The sequence below is a fragment of the Passer montanus genome, unplaced genomic scaffold (genome assembly GCF_014805655.1).
Source record: "Passer montanus isolate IOZ18808 unplaced genomic scaffold, ASM1480565v1 scaffold89, whole genome shotgun sequence".
In the NCBI taxonomy this organism is placed as follows: Eukaryota; Metazoa; Chordata; class Aves; order Passeriformes; family Passeridae; genus Passer; species Passer montanus.
In genome coordinates this window covers 2570691-2597807 of record NW_024374256.1, presented here as the reverse complement: position 1 = coordinate 2597807, position 27117 = coordinate 2570691, and the positions used below count along the sequence as shown (strand labels likewise).

The 27117-nt window shown below is 59.6% G+C and overlaps 1 protein-coding gene across 3 annotated transcripts in view; it reads left to right on the top strand.

Moving 5' to 3' along the window:
* Positions 1 to 27117, top strand: part of ADGRB2 (adhesion G protein-coupled receptor B2) — a 60237-nt gene that overhangs the window by 7994 nt on the left and 25126 nt on the right. Inside the window, exon 1 of one of the 3 annotated variants that reach the window (XM_039733832.1) lies at positions 22520 to 22625. The exons of 1 other annotated variant lie outside the window; for it this stretch is intronic. The gene's annotated coding sequence lies outside the window, so the exon portion shown is untranslated. Of the gene's footprint in view, positions 1 to 22519; positions 22626 to 23772; positions 25601 to 27117 lie in introns of those variants that run through there. One more of the 3 variants, XM_039733833.1, reaches the window with a different exon arrangement.

The following is a 27117-nucleotide window of genomic DNA, read 5'->3' as shown; positions in this document are numbered from 1 at the left end:
AGGGAAAAAAAAGGAAGGGAAGGGAAAGGGGGAAAAAAATGAAAGGAAAGGAAAAAAAGGGAGAAGGGAAGGGTGTGGTGGAGCAGCTCCAGCGCAGTTTTGGTGCCGGGAGTGCAGCTGGAGTTTCCCAGCCCCACCGGGAGAAGCCATCCCGCCGGGAAGGGACAGCGAGTTTGTCCCGCTGCCAGCTCCTGCCCGTCGCTCCCGCGCGGCAGCTTGTGCTGCTAATTGTCTGTTAATTGTAATGGAGCCGTAGTCAGGGGTGCTTTAATTAGCGCTGTGCCGCATCCAGGGAGCGCTCACCGCAGCTCCAGGGCTCCTGCGGCACTCGGGGATGGAGGTGCCGTGATGTGGGGAGCAACTGGCCTGGAAAGTGCGAGGAATTCTCAGGGAAAATATTTGGGATGAGCAAGGGTGTCGGATTAGGCCTTTTTCTCATCCAGAGACAGAGAGGCGTTTTAAAAACTTTTTGAAATAAGAAAGGAGCTGGGATGGCTGGATTCGAGCAGGAGAGTCTCTCCCAGCACCCCCAAAAACAGTTGTCAGGGCTGCTTTGTGCTCTCCTGTATTTCCCCACCCATAAAACTCCCGCTGCAATTATCCCGTTTTTTATCTTTACGGCCTTGGAGCTATTGGATCCATATCGGAGCGAAAGAGGACATGAAAAAAGCTCCTGAAGCAGGGAGGAGATCACTCACGGGCCTTTGATTAAGCATCTGCAGCTAACCCGGGTGGAATTTATGGCTCTTTAAATGTGTTTCACCCGGAGCCAGCAGCTGGATCCTTTGGAGAGGCCGGGATTGGCACCGTGGAGAGCGGGGACACCCCTGGGGACCCCAAAAAAACCCCTCAGGGTTCTGTTCTGGGAGGGTGGGAAGTGATTTGGTTGTGCTGGGGTGGAGGGAGGTGACAAAGAGAGGAGAATTCCAGGAGCTGGGATTTAATTCCTGCTAGGGGCTGTGGCTGTCCTGTGCCTGTGGGGACCCTGTCACCCCCCTGAGCCCACCTGGGCGTGTTTTGGGGGTGCTTTTAGGGCTGATGTCCAACCCCATCTTGCTGTAACGCTCAGTGTCCCTTTCCCATTTAGCCCAGGGATGTTTTATGTTCCCCATCCATTCCCTGTGCTGATGCAGGTGTTTGATATTTAAAATAAAAAGGACAGGTTTTGGGGTGCTTTTAGGGCTGATGTCCAACTCTTTTCTTGCTGTAACGCTCAGTGTCCCTTTTCCATTTATCCCAGGGGTGTTTCATCTCCCCATCCATTCCCTGTGCTGATGCAGGTGTTTGATTTTTAAAATAAAAAGGACAGGTTTTGGGGTGCTTTTAGGGCTGAAGTCCAACCCCATCTTGTTGTCCCTTTCCCATTTATCCCAGGGATGTTTTATGCTCCCCATGGTTCCCTGTGCTGATCCAGGTGTTCGATTTTTAAAATAAAAAGGACAGATTTTGGGGTGGTTTTAGGGCTGATGTCCAACCCCATCTTGCTGTCCCTTTCCCTTTATCCCAGGGATGTTTTATGCTCCCCACGGTTCCCTGTGTGATCCAGGTGTTCGATTTTTAAAATAAAAAGGACAGATTTTGGGGTGGTTTTAGGGCTGATGTCCAACCCCATCTTGCTGTCCCTTTCCCTTTATCCCAGGGATGTTTTATGCTCCCCATCCCTTCCCTGTGCTGATCCAGGTGTTTGATATTTAAATATAAAAGAGATTTTTGGGGTGGTTTTAGGGCTGGTGTCCAACCCCATCTTGCTGTCCCTTTCCCATTTATCCCAGGGATATTTTATGTTCCCCATCCCTTCCCTGTGCTGATCCAGGTGTTTGTGATCCCGCCGGGGTTATGATGTGTATTAAAATAAAATAAAAGTCAATAGGAACGGGCCACGGGGATGGCAGCGCCCATCCATCACTGCCACCACGGGCCGGGATTATCCCGGGAAAAGGAGCCTGGAGCTGCTCGGCCCCTCCTGGGAGGGGGGGCTGGTCACCCCCCGGCCACCCGGGCCATCTGTCACCTGTCACCCGCCTGGGGGAGGGACAGCGATGGATGGATGGATTCGGGGTTTGTGGGGAGGGTGGAAGGCGGCTCGGGAGGGGGGAGGGGGATTTGGGATCGGGGGCAGNGATATTGGGGAATATTGGTGGGTATTGGGGGATATTGGGGGATACTGATGGGTATTGGGCGATATTGGGGAATATTGGTGGGTATTGGGGGATATTGGTGTGTATTGATGGATATTGATGGGTATTGGGGGATATTGGGGGATATTGGGGGATACTGATGGATATTGGTGGGTATTGGTGGTTTTTGGTGGGTATTGATGGGTATTGGGGGATATTGGTGGGTATTGGTGGCTATTGGTGGCTATTGGGGGATATTGGGGGATATTGATGGGTATTGGTGATTTTTGGTGAGTATTGATGGATATTGGTGGGTATTGGGGGGTATTGGGGGATATTGATGGATATTGGTGGGTATTGGTGGGTATTGGTGATTTTTGGCGGGTATTGGCGGGTATTGGGGGATATTGATGGGTATTGATGGATATCCATGGAAATGGATGGGTATTGATGGATATCAATGGATATTGATGGATATTGATGAATATCCATGGATATCCATGGGTATCAATGGTTATTAATGGGTATTGGTGGATATTGATGGTTATCAATGGATATTGATGGTGTATTGGGGGGTATTGGGGGATATTGATGGATATTGGTGATATGGATGGATATTGATGGATACTGGTGGCTATCAATGGATATTGATGGATATTGATGGTTATTGATAGTTATTGATGGATATCCATGGATACTGGTGGCTATCAATGGATATTGATGGATACTGATGGCTATCAATGGATATGGATGGATATTGATGGATACTGGTGGCTATCAATGGATATTGATGGATATTGATGGTTATCAATGGATACTGATGAATATCGATGGTTATTGACGATTATTGATAGATGTTGGTGGATATCAATGGATATCAATTAATATAGATGAATATCGATGGTTATTGATGGATATCCCTGGATACTGATGGATATCAATGGATATCAATTAATATAGATGAATATCGATGGTTATTGATGGATATCTATGGATACTGATGGATATCAATGGATATCAATTAATATAGATGGATATCGATGTTTATTGATGGATATCCATGGATACTGATGAATATCAATGGATATCAATTAATATAGATGGATATCGATGGTTATTGATGGATATCCATGGATACTGATGGATATCAATGGATATCAATTAATATAGATGGATATCGATGGTTATTGATGGATATCCCTGGATACTGATGAATATCAATGGATATTGATGGATGGAGGCCACTGGGACTCGGGGCCAGGCCCAGGTGACCCCACCAGCCCCTGGGTGCTGAGGGTGGGGGGCTGCTGGCTCCATTCCCGCGTGTCCAGGGAGGAGGATTCAGGAATTCTCCTGAATTATCCAGCAGAAAGGTGGCGTTGCAACAGCTCTGATGGCACTTGTGATGTCCCCCAGAGCTTGGTGGCTCTGCCTTTGTCACTCCCCACCCGGTTTTGGGGAGTTTTGGGGCTCTTTGCTTTGGTTGCACCGAGCAGGGAGGGAGGATGAGGAAAATCAGCCGGGATTGTCCCCAAGTGCGGCGCTGGCAGCCTGGCACCTCTGGTTTATCCCGAATGCCACCCCGGAGAGGCTGGAATGTGCTTTCCTGGTGGGGAAAGAGCCACCCCTGCGGCGCTCCGGGGGTGGGGACTGTCACTTAACAGCGCTTAATGAGCACTTCCAGCACTATGGAAATTCGCTCCTCACCCCGAGGAATCCGAACAAGAGCGAGCGCCTTTTTTTTCTTTTTCTTTTTTTTTTTTTTGGCCTTTTCCCCCTTTAATCTCGCCACGGATCGCTCTTTTCTTTTCTCCTCTCTGCTCCCTTTCATTTAGCAGCAGAGCAGGCGGGAGATCACGATTCCAGCAGGGCCCTGCGCATTCCAGAGGCAGGCACCACCTGGATACCTGAGACCCCCCTACACGAGGCCTTTTCCTCGCTCCTGATCCTTTAAATCCCTCCCCAACCCCCTCAGCACCTGGGCACCAGCATCAGGAAACGCTGGAGAAGCTTCTGGACCCTCAGAATTTGCAGCTCCAGGAAAAATCCTGCATGTGCCATCCCTGGAAGCACCCAAGGCCGGGTTGGATGGGGCTGGGAGCAACCTGGGATAGTGGAAAGGTGAAACCAGACGGGTTTTAAGGCCCCTCCCAACCCAAAATTATCCCCGAAGAGCCCCAAAATCCCATCCTGTGGATCTGAGCTCGCACGTGCTGGATCAACCCCTTGGAAAAACACTTGGCTTGGTGCACATCCGCCTCCTGGAAGTACTTTTAGCTCCTTCCCTTTGTAATTATTCCCGGGATGAGCAGGCAGCTCCAAGACCTGGGAGGAAATGTGTCAGTCACTGAATGATTTCCTTGAGGTTTTATTTTTTTCCCCCCTCTCCCCACCCCCCCTTCAAATGAAAGTTGGCTAATGGCTCGATACGAAAAAAATAATTGCCACTGATTTCTCCAAATTGCAGAAAATGTATTAATGACGCTTTTTTTTTTTTCTTTTTTTTTCCCCGAGACAGAAATAACGCAATTTGCATTTAAATGCGGCCGATCTTTGCAAACTCCGCTCGGTGTTTTCTTGCAGCCACACGAAAATACGGAGCGATCTCAGCGCAGGTGCCGGGGGTGGGGACAGCGGGTGGCTTCAGCTCGAGGTGGTGGCGCTGCCACCAGCCCCGGTGCCAGCCGGATTTTGGAATTCCAGCAGGAATTCAGCTGGGAATCTCCAAACCTGGCCCCGTGCTGCCAGAAGGGAGTTGATTATCTTCATTAATAACTATACCCATGATTTTATTACTGCTTTATTAGCCAGACCCCCCAGGGAAGGGTGAAACCAGTGATTTATGGGAGTGGGACACGAATCCTTTGGGATGGGAAATCCAGGAATGGCCCCATAACGCAGAGTGAGCATTTTGGGGTTTCTTGATATCTGTGGGCGAGCAGATGAGGGGGTTTGGGGTCACCAGGCCCCTTTCCAGCCTTTCTGCCCCACTGGGATCCCCTGGAGGGATGGTGTGGGAGTGGTGCAGGGATTTGGGATCATCCCCTGCGCCTCCATCACGTCTGCTGTGATTTAATTCCTGATCAGGCAGAAAATCGCTCGGTTTTAGGGGATCAGGACGGGCTCAGAACTGTGGAAATTGGGCTTTTCCCTGGATTTGGCAGGGCTGAGGAGCTGAGAGTGGAACTGCCCCCCGGCAGCTCCAGTGGGAAATGAGGAGGAGCCGAGTGATGAGGATGAATCCTCGCTCTAATCTTCCTCTTCCCGAGCTCCTCGAGCTCATCTGGGTGGGGAAACTGAGGCACAGGCCCTTGGGGAGGATTTAAGGTTTTAAGAGAAGATTTCTCGGGGGTTCAGAGTCTCCCTGGCCCCTGGGATTCCTCCCTCTCATCCCTTCTTGTGCGATAAACGCTTTTATCTGGAGAAGGGAAATATTTGCTTTATCCATGGAAAAAGAACTCGGTTTTTTCCCATCCGTGGGGTCACTGTTTGTGACCCTTCCTGGGGGATGATTTCCTGGCAATTCCCGGCTCTGCTGTGAAAGGAAAAGCAGGAAGGAGAAATTCCAGGTGGGCCAGGAGGGGTTTTCCTGGCTGGGAGTAGGCGAGCCCCTTCCCCTTCCATCCAGGGGGATCTGCTCCATCCCAGGAGCAGTTTTGGGGTGCAGGGTGCTGGGAAATGCTGGGAATTCCGGCTGCCCTCGGGGTGGGGGAGGTTTAATCACCAGGTTGTGTTTGATGTGTGTCTCCCTGGGCTCCATAAAAAGCCCTAAAAGCTAAAAGGAGGAGGAAAAGCATTCCCGGGTTTGTTCCCTGCCCTCTCCTGCCTGGATCTTTCCAACAGCTTTTTCTCTTCTCCCTCCTCCTCCTCCTCCTGGGGTTGCAAAACCTTTGGAGAGGCAAAAAGAAGAGGCAGAAAAATCCCTCTTGGAGGTGGTTTTGGGATCATTCCTGATCTTCCCAACATCCCGAGCCACATCCTGGGGTCAGGGCTCACCGGGGGTGTTGCATTCCTTGCATATTCCCTGGAAAGAGGATCAGGATGCAATTCCAAGGTTATTTTTTGGAGCCTCCGTGCCCTCGGTGTGTCCCCAGCGAGGCCATGGCAGGGAGGGACCTCTCCAGCCTCTCTCTCCTCCCGAAGTTCTCCCTCCCTTCTCTCCCCTTGTGTTTTCCTTGCAAACAGCCTCGCCTTTGAAATTCAAATGTTGCCGTGGCCCTTTCCTCACCCTCCGCAGGAATATCTCCCTTTTCATCTGGAAATAATTAACAAATGAACAAAACTCCTGTGTGAAATTAAAATTCATGCCCAGAGGTGACCTTTGAAGCCCAGCACTGCTGCTGGCTTGGGTTGGGTTTTTATATTTTCCCTTTTCTCTTTTTAATTTTTTTTCTCACGCTCTCAGCTCCAGAGGGCTCCTTTCCACCTCCTTTCCCCCTTTCTTCTTTTTAATTGCCATAAATTGCATTCCTCCAGAGATTCTCCAGCCCTGGATGTCCCCATCAGCTCCAAAATCTGCCCCAGGAGGGGGAGCTGCTCCCGCAGGGCTGGGCACAGCCTGTGGGATTTCTTTGGGATCAATAAGGTCCTTAAATCCCGCGCCACGGGGCCGGGGTCAGCTGCCACGGGAGGATAATTTGTAATTAATTACAGAGAGGTTTGCAGCCGGAGCCCTGCCCTGAGCAGGGAGCTTCCCCTGGGGATGGAGAGGTCTCATTCCTGCTCCTTGGATACTCAGGGATTTGCTGGGATCCACTTTGGGATCCTCTTTCCTGCTGGGATGGACTTTCCCAGCGTCCCCCCCATGGAGAATCCAACCCCCAACTGGATTCCTCCTGGAAGAGTTGGGAAGTGTTGAGTCAGGAAGGGTTCCAGGTGCAGCCTGGGGAGTCCTGGCTCCCTTTGGGCTGGGCTTGCTGTGGATTCCAATTGGGATGGATGGATGGATGGATGGATGGATGGATGGATGGATGGATGATGGATGGATGGATGGATGAATGGATCCATGAATGGATCCATGGACGGACGGGACCCCCCAGTGCTGAGAGTGGGGTTTGAGGAGCAGCAAGGACAGGACAGCTAGGGCATGAGGAGGAGGAAAAGGGCAGGAAAGAGCCTGGGCATGAGGTGGGAAAGACCCCTCCCATCACAGACCCCGCCCCGCTGGCTTTGCCCTGGCACCCAGCTGCATCCCAGCACGGCACCATTCTGGGATTGCTCCCTGAGGATGCTCCTTTGGGGCTGGGCGAGGATTCTCCTCCCATGGGAGCTTGTGAATTCCACCTCCTGTCCTTCATCCCTGGCTCTGGGGAGCAGGACAGGAGCAGGGATGGAGCAGGGATGGAGCAGGGATGGAGCAGGGATGGAGCAGGGATGGAGCAGGGATGGAGCAGGGATGGAGCAGGGAGGGAGCAGGGATGGAGCAGGGAGGGAGCAGGGATGGAGCAGACCCCCGGCCCCACCGCGGAGGCTCCGCCGGCTCTGTAATTAAGCCAAGTGGGAAAGGTTGCCATGGCACCATCAGCAAAGAAGCGAAGCTGCACCTTTATGGCTGCTCGGAGCCTCGGGGCGTTGCCAGCCCCTCTGCCCGGGGCGCTGGGGGCCCGGGGGGCACAGGGGACCCTGTGCCAGCCGCTGGGCCGTGCCCGGCGTGGCTGGAGGGGCAGAGGCGCTGCCATGTGGCAGCGGGGCCCCGCGGCTGTGCCCTGGCCGATCCTGCGGGATCTGAGGCTGTCCCGGCGGGTTCCATCCCGCTCTTCCCCCGCTGTGCCCCATGGCTGTGTCCCTGTCCGTGCCCGCTGGGTGCGGGTGGCTCTTGGGGGGTTCTCCTAGGGAGCCGAGACTTGGGGGGCTCCCCCAGCACCCCAAAGCTGCCGCCTGCTGCGGCCCCCACATCCCAACATCCCGGAGCTGGAGGAGCTGGCTCCATCACATCCCGTTGTCCTGGCAACAGGCGAGGATGCTGCGGAGCCGGGCCTGGCCTGTCCCCTCCGGCTCCGGGAATGTCCCCCCAGCTCTGCTTCCCCCAGCCAGGGACAGCCGGGGTGTGCCGACTGTCCCCTCCTCACTGCCACACCGCGCACGGGACCGGGGCGTTTGGTGGCATTTGTGTCCCTTTGTCCCGCCCAGATGAGGAGCAAACCAGAGCCAGGGGCACAAAGCAGGACAGGGCTCAGCCATTCCCACGCCCGGGATTTATTTTCTCTCCCTCTGTCCCACATTCCGAGCCGTTCCTTGCCCTTTCTCTGGCCTTGCACTCCTGTTGTGTTTCTGCCGCGACAAAAATAGCCCGGGAGGTGCTAAAATAGAATTAAGGATATGTAAATGCTGTTTGTGCTCGCCCTGTTGCCTCCTTCTTTTCAGCAGCAATGATGATTTTCCTGCCAACCTCAGCCCGGGGAGGCGTTTGGGATCAGGGAATGCCGGGACACGGAGCTTTGCCGGGGGGTGGGATGGATTTGTGAACTCCCCTTGGCACCCGTGACCCTTTTCCCAAAAGCTCCTCTAAATCCTGGGGTTTTCCACCCAAATTCGGCCAAGCTCCCTTTGGTCACCCCGGGGGGAACTCGGCATTCCATGCCGGGGATCAGGTTCAGCACTCAGCGGGAATTTGGGGGGGATCAAGCTCTGCACTCAGCAACTTCCCGGCAGGAATTTGGGGGGGATCAGGCTCTGCACTCAGCAACTTCCCGGCAGGAATTTGGGGGTGATCAGGCTCTGCACTCTGCATCTTCCTGGGAGGAATTTGGGGGCGATCAGGCTCTGCACTCTGCATCTTCCTGGCAGGAATTTGGGGCGATCAGGCTCTGCACTCTGCATCTTCCTGGCAGGAATTTGGGGCGATCAGGCTCTGTGCCGAGGCACGGGTTGCATTCTGGAGGAGGCAGAAGCTTCGCGGCTCCCTCGCTCCCTCCTCGCGCGGCGAGGGAGGGATAACTCGGGAGCGCTGCCATGAATCTCGGCTGCTCCCGCGGCTGCCGAGGGGAAGGAATTAAGGGGAAGGAATTAAGCACTTTGAGAAGCTGGCAAAGATCCCTCTGGGAGCCCTGCGGCGGCTTCTTCAAACCCATCCTTCCCCTCCCTCCCCTCAGAAGTTACACCACGCCGATCCCAGCCCGGCTCCCGTCCCACATCCCCGGCTCCACGGGCGTTATCCCCCCCTGAGACCCGGCAGAGCCCTAAATTCCTGTCAAAGCCCCCTGTCCCCCTTCCCCCGGCCTGGTTTGTCGCCGTGGGTCGCGCCGGGCGGGCTGGCAGCGCTCGGGGCCGTGGGTGTGAGCTCTGCCAGCCGGCGCAGATGCTGGGCTCGCTCACACGGCAGCTCCGCTTCCCCTCTCCAGATTTTGCCCTGGAAAAGTAGGGCGCAGCCACGGCTGCCCACGTCCCGCTCATCCCCCCCATCCCCGGCATCTGCTGCTCCTCGTGCTGGGGGTGGGGATGGGGGGGATGCGGTTTGGGGGGTTGGATTTGGGAAGAGACCCAAAAGCGGCTCCCTCGGCGGGCAGGGTGGCACTCCCTGGCAGTGCCACCGCTCTGTGTCGCCTCCCAGCTTGGGGAAGGAGCACCGGGGACCTCCGGGTGCTCCGTGGCTGCCTCGGGACGAGGTCCCAGCACGGCCCCGCAGCCACCCCCGGGCTCGGCAGCGGGCGGTGCGGGGAGGCAGCGCGATCTGCATGGAAATGGGGATATTTAAAGCCGGAGCCGGGTGGGAAGCGAAGGAATCAATTTCCCAAGTGGGAGGGCGGGGTGTTATTTTTACATCGCGCTGGATACGCAGCTTCAATCTGGTCCTGGAAGATGGAGGGGAACCGGGGCGGGTGGGGAAGGAGAATCGTGTCCCTTCAGCGGCGCTGCCATCGCTGCCAGCCCCGCGCCGTGTCCCTCTGGGAGGTGGCGGGAGGGGACAGCGTGCTCTTTTTGGTGTCCCCATTGGGTCTGTGCCCTCGGCTCCGAGCATCCCCTGCTCCCCGAGCATCTCCAGCTCTTTTTGTGTCACCGCTGGGCACGGCCTGGATCCGTGGGCGTCCTCACGGAGCCGCGGCTGCTCTTCCAGCAGCGCCGCCGGCTTCGGAGGTGGGCAGGGGCTCCTTTTGTGCTCGTGGTTAATTAAGAGGATCATTCAGAGCCACTCGTAGTGTAGTGTGTTGTCTTCTAATAGTTGCGATTCTGTCCCTGTGCCAGCTTCCATTAGCAACAAAACCCACTTATCTTGTTCTTCCCTATCTCTTCCCTTTATATTTTTATCCTCCCCTCTCCCTGCAAGTCTCTCTCTCTCCTCTTTCTTCCCCGGCCCCAGCACCGCAGCAATAATTCCACCAGTCGTCATCTCGCTTGACAAAACACTGGTGATGTGACAGCTCCGAGCTATGAAATCTCCGTTAGCGCTCGATAATTAATTTACTAATTGCGTGCTCTGCTTCGCTCCGGGCCGGCTCCGAGGCCGGCGGTGCCACCCTGACCCCGCCGTGCCCGGGGTGTCCCCGAGGAGGACGAGCTTCTCCTGGGAATGGGGAATTGGGCCGAGGCCGGCGGTGCCACCCTGACCCCGGGGTGTCCCTGAGGGGGACGAGCTTCCCCTGGGAATGGGGAATTGGGGTGGAGGGAAGAGGGTGGGATGCAGGGAAGTGTCCCCAGTGCCACCCAGAATGGGGGACTTGGGACACAGGGAAGTGTCCCCAGTGCCACCAGTGCCACCAGTGCCACCCAGAATGGGGGACTTGGGACACAGGGAAGTGTCCCCAGTGTCACCAGTGCCACCCAGAATGGGGGACTTGGGACACAGGGAAGTGTCCCCAGTGCCCCCAGTGCCACCAGTGCCACCCAGAATGGGGGACTTGGGACACAGGGAAGTGTCCCCAGTGTCACCAGTGCCACCCAGAATGGGGGACTTGGGATGCAGGGAAGGGGATGGGACACAGGGAAGTGTCCCCAGTGCCACCAGTGCCACTCAAAATGGGGAAATTGGGGTGGTGGAAGGGGATGAAATGCAGGGAAGTGTCCCCAGTGTCCCCAGTGCCATCCAGAATGGGGGAACTGGGATGGAGGGAAGAGAGTGGGACGCAGGGAAGTGTCCCCAATGTCACCAGTGCCACCCAGAATGGGGGACTTGGGATGCAGGGAAGTGTCCCCAGTGCCACCAGTGCCACCTGTGTCACAAGTGCCACCCAGAATAGGGGAACTGGGATGGAGGGAAGTGTCCCCAGTGTCACCAGTGTCCCCAGTGGCACCCAGAATGGGGGAACTGGGATGCAGGGAAGGGGATAGGACACAGGGAAGTGTCCCCAGTATCCCCAGTATCCCCAGTGCCACCCAGAATGGGGAATTGGGATGGAGGGAAGTGTCCCCAGTGTCCCCAGTGCCCCCAGTGCCAGTGCCCGAGTGAGCTGCCAGCGCTGCCAGCCACGCTTGGGTGACTGAACGTGTCACCTCCATCGTGTCTCACTGCAGAGGAGGTTTCAAAGCTGCTCCATCAGTTGGGGAAAAAACCCCAAACCACCAAACCAACCCTTTTCTGCCTCTCTCCCAGTGGATAAATGAGCTTTTCCTGGTCCCAGTGTGGGATGGGGTTTGCCACTGCCTGCCATGGTGTCCCCAAAACCCCTCTGAGCTGGATTCTCATCCCATGCCTCCTCCTGTAGGTTTGGAATGTTGATGGAGGGAGAACAGAAGCTTTTCCCTCCTTCCCATCCCTTCCCAAACCCCTCCAGACCCCTCCCATTCCCAATCCCATTTGGATTTGCCCTGATTGCAGGAGTCAAAGTGAGCAAACTCTGCTTGGCCAAGTGACATCTCTCACTCTGACACCGCATTCCTGCAGGGAAATGTTGGGTTTTGCCTTATTTTGCTGGTTTTTCTTGGTGTTTTTTTTCTCCCCTTCCCCGTCTCAAAGCCCAGACGGTGCTTTGTCATGGGCAGGAGAACTTTGTGTCCCCAGGGAGCGATGGGGCAGGGCCTCAGCTGTGCAGGGGCTTAAACTGCTCTGTCAGGGGTGAAACCACCTCTGTTTGGGGCTAAAATCTCCCTGTTTGGGGTTAAAATGTCCCTGTTTGGGGTTAAAATCTCCCTCTTTGGGGTTAACCCAGGGGAAAACCTAATATTTGGGGTAAACCCCCTATTTGGGGTTAAAATCTCCCTATTTGGGGTTAATTCAGGGGTTAAAACTCCATATTTTGGGTCAAACCCCCCTTATTTGCGGTTAACTGAGGGGTTACACCCCCCGTATTTGAGGCTAAACCCCCTATTTGGGGTTAAAATCTCCCTATTTGGGGTTAATTCAGGGGTTAAAACTCCATATTTTGGGTCAAACCCCCCTTATTTGCGGTTAACTGAGGGGTTACACCCCCCGTATTTGAGGCTAAACCCCCTATTTGGGGTTAAAATCTCCCTATTTGGGGTTAATTCAGGGGTTAAAACTCCATATTTTGGGTCAAACCCCCCTTATTTGCGGTTAACTGAGGGGTTACACCCCCCGTATTTGAGGCTAAACCCCCCTGTTTGGGGTTAAAATCTCCTTATTAGGGGTTAACCCCATTATTTGGGGTTCACCCAATGGTTACACCCCCATATTTGGGGTTGACCCCCCCCTATTTGTGGTAAACCCAGGGGTTTAAACTCCATATTTGGGGTTAACCCCAGAGTTAAACCCCCATATTTGGGGTTATCCCCTCCTGGTTGGGGTTCAGCGGGGAGGACAGCCCTCGCTGCTGTCCCCAACCCACGGAAAATCCACCCCGGGCTGGCTTTAGGAATGTCTGGAAATTTTTTCTCCTGGAGCTTTGCATCCAGGGAGTCACCACGAGCTGGGATCATTGCGAGGAAAGGGAAACTGAGGCACGGCCAGTGGAATTTGCTGTCCCGGCCGCTGGCTGTGCCAGGCGTCACTCGATGGGGATTAAGCGCCCTGTCCCCGCTGCCAGCAGCATCCCAGGGCTGCCACCTCGCCTGTCGCCGGGTGAATAAACAACGTGTCGCCTCCGCCGCCGCGGGGCTGCCGCCGCCGTAATTGCTTTTTGGGAGCCGCAATTACCGGGCAATGTTGCGGAACGTGTCGTGCCTGCGGGACCGGAGCGCGCTCCTGCCGGGAGCCGGGCCCTGGTGGCAGCTGGTGACACCCCCGAGGGCACCGGGGGCACGGCTGGGCTGCTGGCACCGCCCTGCCCGGAGCTGGGCTCCCTGGGCACCCCGATCCTGCCCTGGCCTCACCCCAGCCGGGCTTTGCCCCGCTCGGGAATGGGAAGGGAGGAGATGGGGACGTGGTGCTGGGAGTTCTGAGCATCCCGAACTCTCCTGGCCTCACCCCTGGTGGATTTTCCCCCCATAGGAGGAGGGAAGGGAGCAAGGAGGAGATGGGAACTCTGATGCTGAGCACCCCAATCCTGTCCTTGTGGCATTTGACCTCCTGCAGTTGTGGGAAGGGATTTGGGAGAGGATGGGGCCTGTGATCCTGAGCACCCTGAGCATCCCAAACTCTCCTGGCCTCAGTCAGGTAGATTTTCCCCCCAAAAGAGGAAAGAAGATAGATGGAAAAAGATGGAGATTCTGATGCTGAGCATCCCAATCCTCTCCTTGTGGGATTTGACCCCCTGTAGGTGTGGGAAGGGATTTGGGAGAGGATGGGGCCTGTGATCCTGAGCACCCTGAGCATCCCAAACTCTCCTGGCCTCAGTCAGGTGGATTTTTCCCCCAAAAGAGGAAGGAAGGGAGCTGGGAGGAAATGGGGGCTCTGCCACTGAGAATCCCAAACTCTCCTGGCCTCACCCAGCCGGGCTTTGCCCACTCACAATCGGGCAGAGGGCTGGCAGGAGATGGGGACCGTGGTGTTGGGAGTTCTGAGCATCCCAACCCTCTCCTGCTTTCCCAAAAAGCGCTTCCCCCACGGCATTGGAGGTTTGGGGGCCGTGCCCGGGTGGGACTTTGGAGAGCTCAGGCAGAAAAAAAAACCCCGTTCCCGATGATAAACTGCGAGCAGGGGGGAAGTGAGTGACAAACGACAACGGCGCTGTTCTGATGTCCTCACAAAAGCCCCGGGACTTTGCATGAGTAATTCCATACATTTTTCATGGAGGGCCCTGGGGGAAAATCCATCACGCCATTGAGCTTCCCTCGTGCCAGGGAGCACAAAGGGGCCGGGGTGGAGCAGGCAGCGCTCCAGAGGCGCCTCTTCCCCCGTTTCCCTGGGAAACACCCCTTGGCAAAGCCCTGGGGGCGCGGGCTGGGTCCGGGAAGGTTTTTGGGGTGGTTTGTGGTGGTTTGGGCAAAACGGGCTCAGCTCCGTGTGGGGTTGTGCCCGCTCTGGGGCTGTGGCTCGTCCTGGTGGCAGCCAGGGATCACCCCTGGGATTTGGGGTCGCACCTCCCTGCAGGGCTCCGGGATTTTGGGATCATCCAGTGGGAATCTCCTCAAGATTCCCAGAGAATCCAGCCCAGGTCCTGCCAAGAATGGGGTTTTTTTTTGAAAATTACCCTTTTTTTTTATTCCTGATCACCCCAGCTCCGTTCATCCCCCGCGGCAGCACGCTCACTCTGAATCAGCAGAGCTTCCCTGTGGATGCAGCACCCCCTGCCCCGCAGGGTGGTGACACTTGGGGACCTGGCACAACCTGGGGACACCTCACCTTCCTCTTCCCTGGGGGAGGTGGCAGGAGCCTGGGCAAGCAGCGGGAGGGGGTTTTTGGGGTGGAGCCGTGTCCCTGCAGGAGCCAGGGGCTCTGGGGAGCCGCTCCAACCTGTGCCAGGGACATGGAACACCTCATTTACCGGGGTATTTCTTCTGCCGGAACGGGAGGAAGCAGCTGCTATCTGTACAAACAAAATTAGGCCAAAGGAGGAAAGTAATTTTGTCAAAGAAATAGGGAGATGCAGGGGGAGATGGAGAGGAGACAGATGAATAAACACAATCTACATAGGAACTGATAAAAATTCAATTTCTGCTCACACACGTCCCGGTCTCACTCACACCCTTCCTCTCCTCCTCTCCACGCGCTCCCCGGCGTTGTCTGCATCCATCTGGGATGTGGGAGGCAAACACAATGATCCTCTTCTGTCTTCAGCATGCTGGAAAATTTTTTCCTTTAATTATGGCTCTTTAATTCCCATCCAGCTCCAGCTTTCCATGCCGAACTTTTCCCCGGTGAGCTGAGGCAGCCTGGCAGAGGGGATGGCCCCGGGATGGGGGGGGTCCTGGGGGTGGGACCCCATTTCCCACTGGGATCCCAGTGTGGGGTGCCTGGATGGGGATCTGGGATTGTGGAGGAGAGAGTTGGAAGGAACTGGAGATTCCTGGGGGTTATCCCGATCCTCCCTGTGGATTCCTGGAGCTGTGGGAGCACAAAGAGCTCTCCTGGATGGGTTTTTAGGGCATTTTGATAAGGTTTATGCAAAAAACAACACTTCCAAAATCTTCGAGGGGTCACCTGTGCCCCATGGCTCGTCTGGAGCTGGGATGGAGCTCTCAGAGCAGGAATGGTGTTCAGAGGGAAGGAGCTTGGCTCCATCAGGGAAATCCTGCCCGGAAAATCATCCATGGGAGCTTCAGGACTGACCTGGGAGCTGGAGGAGGCAGAGAGGCCGTTTTTGAGCCACTCCTCTCCCAGCCTGGTGTCTCTGTGCCCATCCTGGTTCCCAGTCCCTGCCTCCTCTGCCTCCTCCAGATCCAGGGGAGCCCAAACTGGGCTCTTGGAGGGGATTTTCCTCTCCTTTCCTCCATGCTCTCGTCCCAGAGGGAGCACCTTGCTGCTGGCAGGTCCCTGAGGGGCAGATTTGGCCAGGCTGTGATGACATTTTGGCCAGGCAATGTCACCTTTTGGCCAGGCTGATGGCAGTGTCACCTTCTGGCCAAGCTGATGGTGGTGGCACCTCTGCCTTTCCCAAACCCAGGGCTGGAAGCGCCTCCTGCTCTTCCAGATGTGTTTGGAGCTGTCCCAGGGCTGTGCAGGGCTGACCCTTCTCCCTTCTCCCTTCTCCCCTTTTCCCCCTTCCCCCTTTTTTCCCCTTTTCCCTTTTCCCCTTTTTCCCCTTTTCCCCTGTTCTCCTTCCCCCCTTTTTTTCTCTATTTTCCCCTTTCCCCCTTTTCCCCTTCTCCCTTTTCCCCTTTTCCCCTTTTCCCCTTTTCCCCTTTTCCCCTTTTCCCCTTTTCCCCTTTTCCCCTTTTCCCCTTTTCCCCTTTTCCCTCACCCCTCCCCACCTTCCTCTCTTCCTTTCCCACCCTCCCGGCACTCCAAGGTGTTCAGAGCCACTCCTGGCACTGGGCACTGCCCGCGGGGTGTCCTGTGTGTCCCCCCAGCTGGTGACACGGGACAGAGCGGTCCCTGTCCCCCGCGCTGGCTCCGGGCCCCGGGGATGGATCGATGGGGGCACAGCGGGGGCAATTCCCGATCAGTTCGGGGGAAATGGAGCGTGGGAGGGCCGTGCCCGCGGGGCCAGCCCGGACCCTGCCCCTCCTGCCGGGGCCGCCTCTGAGCGAGTCCTCAGGGAGGCACCGACCCCAGGGACACCCCCGGGCGGGGACTCTGCTCCAGTCCCTTCCTGGGGGGTTTGGGAGGCTCCAGGGAGAGCTGGGAGAGGAGACAGAGGGTGCAGGGCACCCACATCCCCCCCTGCACACCCACATTTCCTTTGCACGCTGGAGCATCCTCAGGGATGCAGGACCTGCACTGTCCCCAGGGATCCCTGCTCAGGGGACACCCAGGAGTGGGGACTCTGCTCCAGTCCCTTCCTGGAGTCTTTGAGAGAGCCGGGAGAGGGTGTGGGGCACCTGCACGCCCCCACCCCTCCCTGCACACCCCCGTTTCCCCTGCACGCCCCCGAGCGCGGGGGCTGAGCCGAGCTGCAGCCCGGTTTCCCTAGGAAACCAAGCAGAGCCCAAAATCCCGCAGGGAAGCGCTGGAGGGGCTCCAGGAGGCGGCTGGGAGAGCTCCTGCACCCCGGTGGCCTCGCTGTCCCCGCGCTGCTGCGGGGACACGGTGACGGTGACAGTGTGGTGGCAGTGACAGTGTGGTGGCACTCGGGGAGGGGCTGGTGGCAGGTTGGAAAGGGGGACCTGGGGCTGTCCCCACCGGTGCTGGCGTGTCCCTGCCGTGACCAGGATGAGCCAGAGCATCCCCTCCTGAGGCGCGGGGATTTTGGGGGCTGTTCCTGCTACCCCCAGCCTGGATTCCTGCTGCCCCGGGGGCATTTTCCTGGGAAAACCCCTGGCTGAGGGGGAGGAAGGAGTGCCTTGTTCCGGGATTGATCCTTGGGAAAGAGCCTCTGGAGGGTGGCAGGGTCACACCTTCACCCTCCGTGTGCTCCCTCCTCCTCCTCCTCCTCCCCGGGCCATTCGCACGCTGCCAAGCGGAGCTGCGTTCACCGGGGCTGCACGCTCCCAAAGTCGCTCCGCTCCCCTCCAGGCAATTAAAGGCAAGCTATTTCTCCTCAATCAGGCGTATTTGAATATGGAAATGATTTTTAATTACTCAGAGTCAATATCATTTTATCACCCAAATGTGTTTGAACGAGGTTCGCCCGTATTTGCAGGGTGCCTAATAAGCTGAATGCAAATTCGCCCTGCTGAGCCACACGAAGGTGCTGCCCCTTGGAAATCCATTCCTGACGGGACAGGGAATCCCGCTTAACCCCCGCCCCGATGGGGAAATCCAGGGGAAGGGACACGGGGACACCAGCTCGTGGCCATCCCCGCCTGGCCTGGCCCCGAACACGGCCGGGGTCAGCTCCGCGCGGGGCCGGTGACAGCTCGGATCCCCGGCTATTGTCTGCTGATTAATTTGCTAATTATGTTCTGCTTTAATCCGAGGGCCTGGCGGCGGTGTGGAAATGTCAGGCACTTGTTTATGCCCCGGGTTGCTGGCGGAGTGACAAAGGCAGCGTCCCGCAGGTGCCACCACGCGTCACCTGGCCCCGCCAGCTGCCTCTGCCCCTTCCTCTGCCACCTCCCGCAGCCCTGGCGCTGCCCCTTTGCCTCAGTTTCCCCCACAGGAGCTGGGGATGCCTGGATGCACCCCCCTGCCCGCTCCGGGGTGGGGAGTGCTGGCACTGCAGCCTCAGTGCCAGCTGTCACCTACACCGTGGGGCTGTCACCGCCGCTGGGCACATCCCTGTCCTCGCTGCCGCGGCTTTGTGCAGGATTGGCACTGCTCAAAGCTGGCCCTGGATGTCCCCCGTGGAGCCTGAATGTCCCCACGGGGGCTTTGGGGCTATTCCAGAGCTGCCATCCACACCCAGAGGGGACTGGGCCTGGCTGCTGTCCCTGTGGGGTTGTCACAGGGGGTGCAGAGGTGACCAGGGCAGCCTCCCTTGGCTCCCAGTGTCCCCATTTAGGCCTTACCCGGCTCCAGCCCCCTGGGGAGGTGCCACCTCCTCGCTGACAAGGGGACAAAGGACGTGGCTGAGCGCTTTCCCAACATCCAACCTCTGGGTTTTCCTGCTGTGCCCAACCCATCAGGTGTCGGGGCTGAGCTCCTTCCTGCCGGGCTGAGCAGCCGCTGCCGCTGCAGCCGGGCTCGGCTTTCTGCAGCCCTCATGTTTATTAATCGCCATGAATATTTATGCAAAGTTCCTCGCTTCTGGAGCGGCTGCTCGAATGCAGGCGTGATGTGGCCGCTGCCGCCGGGCTGGGCAGCGAGATGGCTCCGCTGGAAAAGGGGCTCAGGGTGGCACTGCTCCTTGCCAGGCTGCTCTGGGGCAGGGAGGGTCTCCCAGGAAGGAGCTGGAGGTGAAAATCTCACGGTTGTCCCACTGGTGTTGTGCTCATCCCTCAGTCCTACAGGCCCAGCAGGCAGGTCAGCACCTCACCCCGCAGAAATTCCTCCAATTTCCCCCCAAAAACTCTCCCCAGCGTGCCCAGCCTGGCACCTCGGGCCCTCTGTGCTGCCCTGCCCTGTGCCACAGCATCGCCTGGCACGGATGGGCAAGGACCAGCCCTGATCCCTCCCTGACTGCACGAGGAGCCTGGGAGCACCAAGACGGGGATGCTGAGCTGAAATCCATTTTTTTTGGGCACAGCAACACATCCAGAGGCCCGGGAGCCACTTGGGGAGGGGTTTTGGCTGTGCCCTCAGTCCGGAACAACCACAAAGTGAAACTTATTCCATGGCTTGTCCTTGCTCTGCCTCTCATCACCTCGCTCTTATTTCCTGGGCTTTTCTCTTGGGCACCAGCGGGAGAACACTCCACGTGGATGTCGCTGCGAGGGAGCGGTGGCCGCGGGCAGGGCGGGGCCCTCCGCGGCGGTGAGGGCTCCCATCAGAGCCGATTAGATTTTCCTGCAAGCCCAAACTCCCCTATTTACGGCCGGTTTTGTTTTCCCGCTGGAGCAATTCTCCAGCCGAGTTTACGGGAAGCGATTCCGACAGGCGGCTGTCGTTCGCGGCTGCTCGGGGGCTGCTTCCCCTCCGCCTCGCCCCTTCCTCCTGCCCAGGTGCTCCCGAGAAACCTTCCTGAAACGCCACCTCCCTCTCCCTGCCCCGCTCGGGGGAGACAATCCCTGCGGATGGAGCCCAGGGGGGCGGGATGAGCATCCCGGGAGCTCAGCTCTTCCCTGAATCCTCACCGGGCACGGAGCAGCTGCCACCTCGGTGCCTCTCCCTGGCCCTGATTTCTGTGCCAAATGAAGGGGAAAGAAGAGCTCTGCGCTGGAAGCAGCAGCGCCGGTGCCTGGGGAGCCCCCGGCCGGCGCGGGGGGGCTCTGCCCGTGCCTGGCTGTCCCTCTGTGCCCGGTCCCCGCGGCGCTGGGGGCCCTTAATGACAGTGGTGGCACCGGGGACCTCGTGTCAGCCCGGCGGGTTGTCATGGCCTTAATGGACGGCTCTGATTCGCAGCGAGCCATAAAGGCCCGGTGTCACCACCTCGGCGCGCTGCTCTAATTACACCCTGCGAGGAGCTCTGCCCAGCCCGGCCCCCGGATCCTGCGGGCCCGAGCGGGCTTTTCCCACATCCCGGCAGCTCCCGGCCGTGAGGAGGAGGATGGGGGCCCAGAGGCCTCACCCCGGACAGCTGGGGACACCCTGGGGGGGTTCTCCGGTGGTTTTCCAAGATGAGCACCCCCCTGGGTGAGGATTTGGTGGCAGCGGCGCTCCCGCGGTGTCGGGGGAGGTTTGCAGGGATGCAGCAGCAGTGGCAAGCGGCTCCGGAGAGCACCCAGTTGTCCTGGTAACAGTGGGTGCCTCCCGCTCCCACAGCTCAGCCCCCCCGGAGCCGCAGCCCCCCAGCTCCTCTCTGCCCTCCTGTGCCAGAGGGGACTCGGCAGGGAGGGGACACAGAGAACGGGAATGGCTCCCAGGCAGGACAGGGGGTGGTGGCCTTGTGGGACAGAGTGACACCAGCCAGGATGTGCCACAGCTTCAGGGCAGTCCCCGTGGGCATCCTGTCCCATGCCTCATCCATCCTGCACCACAACCTGTGTTGGACTAATGCACCCCAACAGGACCCACTGTTGCATTCGGTATTGCATCCTGCATCCCATGCTGCATTCTGCATGGCATCCTGCAGTGCACCTCACGTTGCATCCTGCATCCCACACTGATCCCACATTGCATGCTGCATCCCCCATAAATCCCACATTGCATCCTGCATCCCACACCGATCCCACGCTGCATCCTGCATGCTGCATCCCCCATAAATCCCATATTGCATCCTGTATTCCACACCAGTTCCACTTTGGATCCTGCATCCCACACTGACCCCATGTTGCATCCTGCATCCTGCATCCCCCATAAATCCCATATTGCACCCTACATCCTGCATCCTGCATCCCCCATAAATCCCATATTGCATCCTGCATCCTGCATCCTGTATCCCACACCAATCCCACATTGCATCCTGCATCCCACGCCGCATCCCGCGCTCCTCGCAGGGCGGTGGCAGCCGGGGCAGGAGACCCCTCTGGAAATCCCCAGCTCCCTCAGCCGTGCTGGGCTGCTTGGCTGAGGGAGCAAACTCCTGGTGGGAAGCCGGGAACGGCCCAGGGAGCCGTGGTTTTGGGGTTGTTCATGCACGGAGCTGCGCTGAGCTGTATTTACAGAGCCGGGGTCGGGAATATCCTCCAGCTCCAGCGCAGCTAATGCTGCTTTTCTCCTCGGGATAAAGACCAGCCTGAAAAGCTGGTTTGCTTTCTCTCAGCCTTGACCCACGGGGCGTGAGTGTCTGTCTGGGGATGCTGGGTCAGGCGCCCAGGGACTGCGGGGAAGCACTGGGAACAGGGAATGCCAGGAAGGGACGGAGCTGAGCTGCAGGAAGCTCTGGGCTGGATGTGATCCTGCACTTCCAGCGGCGCCGGGCTGGATCGGAGCCGGTGCTGAGCCACAGATCCCCAGGGTGCTGAACAGCTGCCCTAGAACTGCCTCCTGGCCTCTGCATCCGTCGCGTCCAGCCCGGATGGAGGGGACAAGGCACAGCTGTGAGCAGCCCCAGGCTGAGCACAGAGCTGAGCAGGATGTGTCCAGCAGAGGTGGACAGGCAGCGGAGGGAATGTGCTGCATTTCCAGCTGCGCTGCTCCCGCAGCGTGGCAGCCAGGCCCTGCCGCATCCTGCTGAGCTCCTCCTGCACGCCCGGGGCTCCGTGGCCCTGACACCCCTTCCCCTGCCAGCCAGAGCTCCGGTGAGCAGCAGGAGCCTCTGTGCCAGTGGCTCAGTCGCCCACGGACCAGCAAGATCCTCGAGTTGATCCTGTCTGTGCTTCCTCTTTGGGTGTGAAACCGCAGCTCTGCAGCCCCCCAGGTCCTGGGGGTCTGCAGGCTCCGTGTCACCCCCACTTGTGCTGCATTTTGTGGTGGTGACAGCCCCATTTGTCAGCGTCCCTGTGCCTCACACCCCCCTGCAGAACTCCCCGAGGCCTGCACACGTGTGGGGACGCACACGGGACACACACACACACACACAGACACACACACAGAGAGTCCTGCGTGCCTTGCACACGCGTGTGCAAACCCGCACCGCCACGGCTGAGCCCCCCCACCGTTCACACCCCCTCAGTCGCCCACGGACCAGCAAGATCCTCGAGTTGATCCTGTCTGTGCTTCCTCTTTGGGTGTGAAACCGCAGCTCTGCAGCCCCCCAGGTCCTGGGGGTCTGCAGGCTCCGTGTCACCCCCACTTGTGCTGCATTTTGTGGTGGTGACAGCCCCATTTGTCAGCGTCCCTGTGCCTCACACCCCCCTGCAGAACTCCCCGAGGCCTGCACACGTGTGGGGACGCACACGGGACACACACACACACACACACACAGAGCCCCGCGTGCCTCGCACACGCGTGTGCAAACCCGCACCGCCACGGCTGAGCCCCCCCAGCGTTCACACCCCCCCGCGCCCGTGCACGACCCACTCCACGCGTGTGACACGGCTGGGGGAGGGGGGGTTGGGGACATGGGGACACGCCATCCCCCCCCCCAGCGTGTGCGTGTGCACCGCGGGCGCGCCCGGGCACCGGCTGCCACCGCCACCGCCGCCGCCGCTCGGGGATGGCCAGCCCGCTGCTCGCCGCGCCGCGCCGGGGCTACACGCGCTGCTAACGGAGCGCAGGTAAGAGCGGCCACGACCCCCCCCATCCGGTGCACCGGTATCTCCCCCCCCATCCGGTGCACCGGTATCTCCCCCCGCTCCGGTGCACCGGCACTGCCCGGTTCTCGGTGAACCGCCCCCCCCCCAACCTCATCCCCGGTGCGGCGGCTCCGCTCCCCCCGGCGCGGCGCAGCGGGGGCGGCAGCTCGCCGCCGATGCGGGCTGCGGCGGCCGGTGCTGCCGCTCGGCAGAGCCCCGGTTCCACCGGGGACCCCCCCCACGGCAGCCCGCCGCCCCAGCTCCCACCCCGACCGCGGCCAACTTTCCTGCCCCGGCGGCGGGGCTGCGGGAACGGGAGTTGCGGCCGCGCCGCCGCACCGCGGGTGCCCCGTGCCCGGTGCTCGGGGCGGGCAGCGGCAGCCCCGAGGCGGCTCCGGCCCTGCCGGGAAGTTGCGCGGGGCTGCGGCGGCGCGGAGGGCTCGGCGGCGGGGCTGGCTGGGAGCCGCGGCGCGCCCGGAGCCGCCGGTCCTTCCCGCGGGGCCGCCGGTGCCCCCCTCTCCCGGGGCTCCCGATCCCCTCCTCCCGCTCTGCCGGTGCCCCCTCCCCGGTGGTTGCCGCTTCTCCCCCCTCTGCCGGTTCTCCCCTCGGCGCCGCCGCTTCCCCGGGGGTCCCGCTGCCCCTCAGGACCCTTGTGCCCCCCGCGAGGCGCCGTTTCCTCCCGCGGGGTGCCAGTTCTTCCCTTTAAACAGTGCCCGGCTCCGGCAGCCCCACGGCGGAGGGGCTGCACGCGTGTCCGCGGGCACATGTGTGTTCCTGGGCACACGTGTGGCACCGCGGTGTGTCACACAGCAAGGCCACGGGTGGGTGCAGGGCTCCCTGCTGCCATCCCCGCTGTGGGCACACGTGTGGATGGTGCCAGCCTGGCGAGCGTGGGTGCCCGGCGGGCTTGGTCACCTCGCGTTGTCACCCCTTGGGCAGGGCCCTGGGGACTCGGCACGCGTGGGCGAAGCCCCCCGGTGGTGGGTGGGCTCGTGGGTGGGTTCTCAGCCCTCCCCTGCGTGCTGGGGCTTTGTTTAGTGCCAGCGTGGGGGGCTGCGGGGCTCCGCCGTGCCACGGCACCCGGGGGCCCGTGGGCGTGCGGGAGGGCACGCGTGGGCACCCAGCGTGTGCCCCCGCGGGCACGTGCGGCAGGCAGGTGGCAGCCGGGGCTTTGGGGGGGCACCTGCGAGCCCTGGGGGTGGTGGCACGGAGCGGTGCCAGGCGTGCCTCCCGCGTGTCCCCGCGCCGGTCACTTGTTGAGGACGGGGAGGTTTTTGCGCAGCCGGCGCGGGGGGACCGGCGGCAGCGCGGCGTGCGAGCAGCCCTTCCCTTTTCTAGGTCATGGCACTGCCGGCTGTGCTGGCTGCCGCCTGGCAGCCGGGGCCGCCGGTGACGCGGGGAGCTGGCCCCGGGGTGGCCGGGCTGTGGCAGAACGCCTGGCCCGGGTTCCGTGCGGGGCGCACGTGGAGCCGGTGGCACGGGGCCGGCTCTGAGCTGTGCCACCGGGATTGGTCCCAGCGCTTGGGGACACGTTTGTCCCTCCTTTGAAGGCCGTGGCTGAGCTGAGGGGGGTCATGGGGAGGCACCCGGCTCCGTGGGCTCACACGGGGAGGAGCGGGGTGGCGCAGCTGTTGTCACTGTCACCGTCACCGTCACCTGGCTGCTCTCTGGCCGCCCTCAGCGGGGAGGGTCTGCTCCCCGTTCCCAGCAGGGCTCCTTGGTGATGGCACGGTGGCAGTGGATGTGGGGCTGGCTGTGTGGCAGTGCCAGCCCCGCTGTGCCAGAGCACGGAGCCTGGCAGCAGCTCCTCTCCCAGGCCTGCCCAGTTGCCTGTCAAGCCTTGTCACCAGCCCCTGCTTTGATCCAAGGAGCCAGGATCCTACAAATTCGGGCTGTGCTGGAGAGAAAACGGACACGGAGCGGGCACAGCGGGCGCTCGCTTTCCAACTGGGAGCCGCATGGCAGAGGGGCTCCAGCGCTGGCTGGGACACGCTGCCAGCTCTTCCCAGCTCCTTCTGGTTCTTCTCAACACCTCCAAGGACCTTTGGCAGTGGAATCTTCTGCCTGGAGTCGCTCCTTGCCATGCTGGAGATGGCACTGGAGGTGCTCGGCTCTTGCCGCTGCTGGAGAGCTCTGCCCTGGCACCAAGCTCCTGCTCACTGCCGTGGGATTAATGGGATTTCCACCAGCCAGGGTGTGCCCATTGCTGCCACATCCCCACATGCCATGGGGATTTTCAGATGGGATGGGAGCTGCAGGATGGACTCCCCATTTCCTGGAGGAAGATGATGCTCCAGCCCCGCTCCAGCCCCGCGCTGCTGTGATGCCTCAACGCTTCTCCATGGGAATTTGGACTGAGGCCCTACAAACTCCCTTCCTACCACGGGCCCGTCCTCTAATGGGGATGGGGATGGCTCGGGGCCACCTGGCTGGGTTGCCAAATGTCAGAAGCTCTACGGCTCCCCGCTGCTCACAAGGGCCATCGTGTCCCCCTGTGCTGCTCCTGTCTGTTCCTTCTTGATGGCCTCCAAGAGCAGGAAGGAGCCAGGCCCCTTCTCCTCCCTGGAGCACCCCGGAGGCTCGTGGTGAGGCTGGGTCTGGATGAGATGATGGGTACATTAAAATCCCCTTTTGGGGTGAGAACAGGTCCTGCTGCCAGCGCTGGAACTCAGAACCCCTCTTTGGAGCCTTCCTGGCTCCAAGAATGGAATGGAGCTGATGGAAAAGAGGGACTCACATCCTAAGGATGTGGAAGAAACTCCTTGGAAGAGGCCGTGGCAGCACCGTGGCTGCTGCAGCTGAAGGGGGGCTTTGCCTCCAGGGACCCCCCAGCTGCGCAGGGCCGGGGGGGGAGGCAGCACACGCCGTTCCCTGGCAGAGCAAATCCCTAATCCCGGCGGAGATTCCTCTGTGCTGTCTCCCGGCCCTGCTTTTGGAGTGGAGTTTTACCAACAGCAGTTAAGTAAAATAAATAAAGAGGCCTGTGCTTGCCAGTGCTCGCGAGGCCGCGCCAGGGATTGGCAAAGCAGCACCATTAATTACAGCTCGGCACCGCTGCCAGCCTGCCGGCTCCAGGAGAGGCCGTGGCAGCACGCCGGGGAGCCAGAGGGAGAAGGGAGACGTGGAATCATGGAAGGGAGGGGAAACGTGGTCCTGGGCGCTGAGGGAATTGTGCCAGAGAGGGTGGAGGCAGCTGGGAGGTCGCTGGTGTCTGTGTGTGCACACGCGTGTGCCCTGCAGGGATCCGTGTGCTCGGGCTGGAGCTGGGATTGCAGAGGAGTTTTTCCCAGGAATGGTGCTGGGAAGGCTCAGGACACCCCATGGAGGTGCTTTGGGGCAGCTTCGGGTGCCTTTGAACAGCCAGGGAAGAGCCTGGGGGTTGGAGGGTGGTGGGAATTGCTCGGTGTGCTGCTGCCTTTGTCACTGTCACCTCTGGGTGGGCAGGGATGGCATCCCGTGGGATGGAGCCTCACGGCCAGCCTGTTGTTTTGGCAGGGAAGAGAGGCTGTTCCACACTGGATCAACAACCCAGGATGCCCCATCCCTTCCTTACTTTTTATTCCTTTATCCTAAGCCTTATTCATGTCAGGAATTTTCCTGGATCGGGTCTTTTTTTCCCCATGGATTCTGTATTTTCTACAGCCTGTTAAAAGAACGGTTGGGTTAAAACCCACATCCCTCCACCCCCAAATCCCCTTTACTTTGCCATTAATCGTTTCTCAGAGTATTGATGCCGAGAGCCTCAGTGCTGCCCATTTATCACTTTTTTGGGGACTGGTTGGTTGTCCCTGGCTTTTCCTGATCACGATCTGGGCTCCTGCCGTGCCGGGATGATGGAGCTGGAGCGGGATCCAGCCAAAATCCAGGCAAAACATCCTCAGGGAAACAACCTGTTTATGCGCGGGGAGCAGTGCCGTGCCGTGGCCGGGGAGAGCCGAGCGCGGTGGGATCCGGCTCTTCCCGGAGCGATATTCCAGCAGGGAACATCTCCAGTGATGGAGAGAGACCGCGCTCAGAGAGCGGGCAGCCCGGGCTGTCGCTTCCGCCCGCCCGGCCGCTTCCCAGCTCTGTGATGGCTCTTTAAAAGCTTTAATTAAAGCTTTAAACCCACCCCCTTGCCTGCGCCCGGGCGGGAACAAAGGCAGATGGAAGAGGCTGGAGCGGGCGCCCGCGGCGGGCGAGCGTGCCAGGCTGTGCCCGCCGTGCTCCGGGTGACACCGCCGTCCCCAGGGAGCACCAGCCACCCCCAGCGGGGCGCGGGGGGGTCCCTGGGTGGTCGCCAGCTGCCCCCAGGGACCCAGCAGCGCTGGCGGGCACGGAGCGAGGCGGCTTTGGAGGCAGCGGGGGTGATGCCAGGCTCCCCCGAGCCCCAGAGCGCAGACGGTGACGCTGCAGGGCGAGGGGTCCCCGCCGCGCTGCCGGCTGGGGGTGATGGTGACCCCCGGTCGTGCCACCCGGCAGCTCCAGCCCGGTG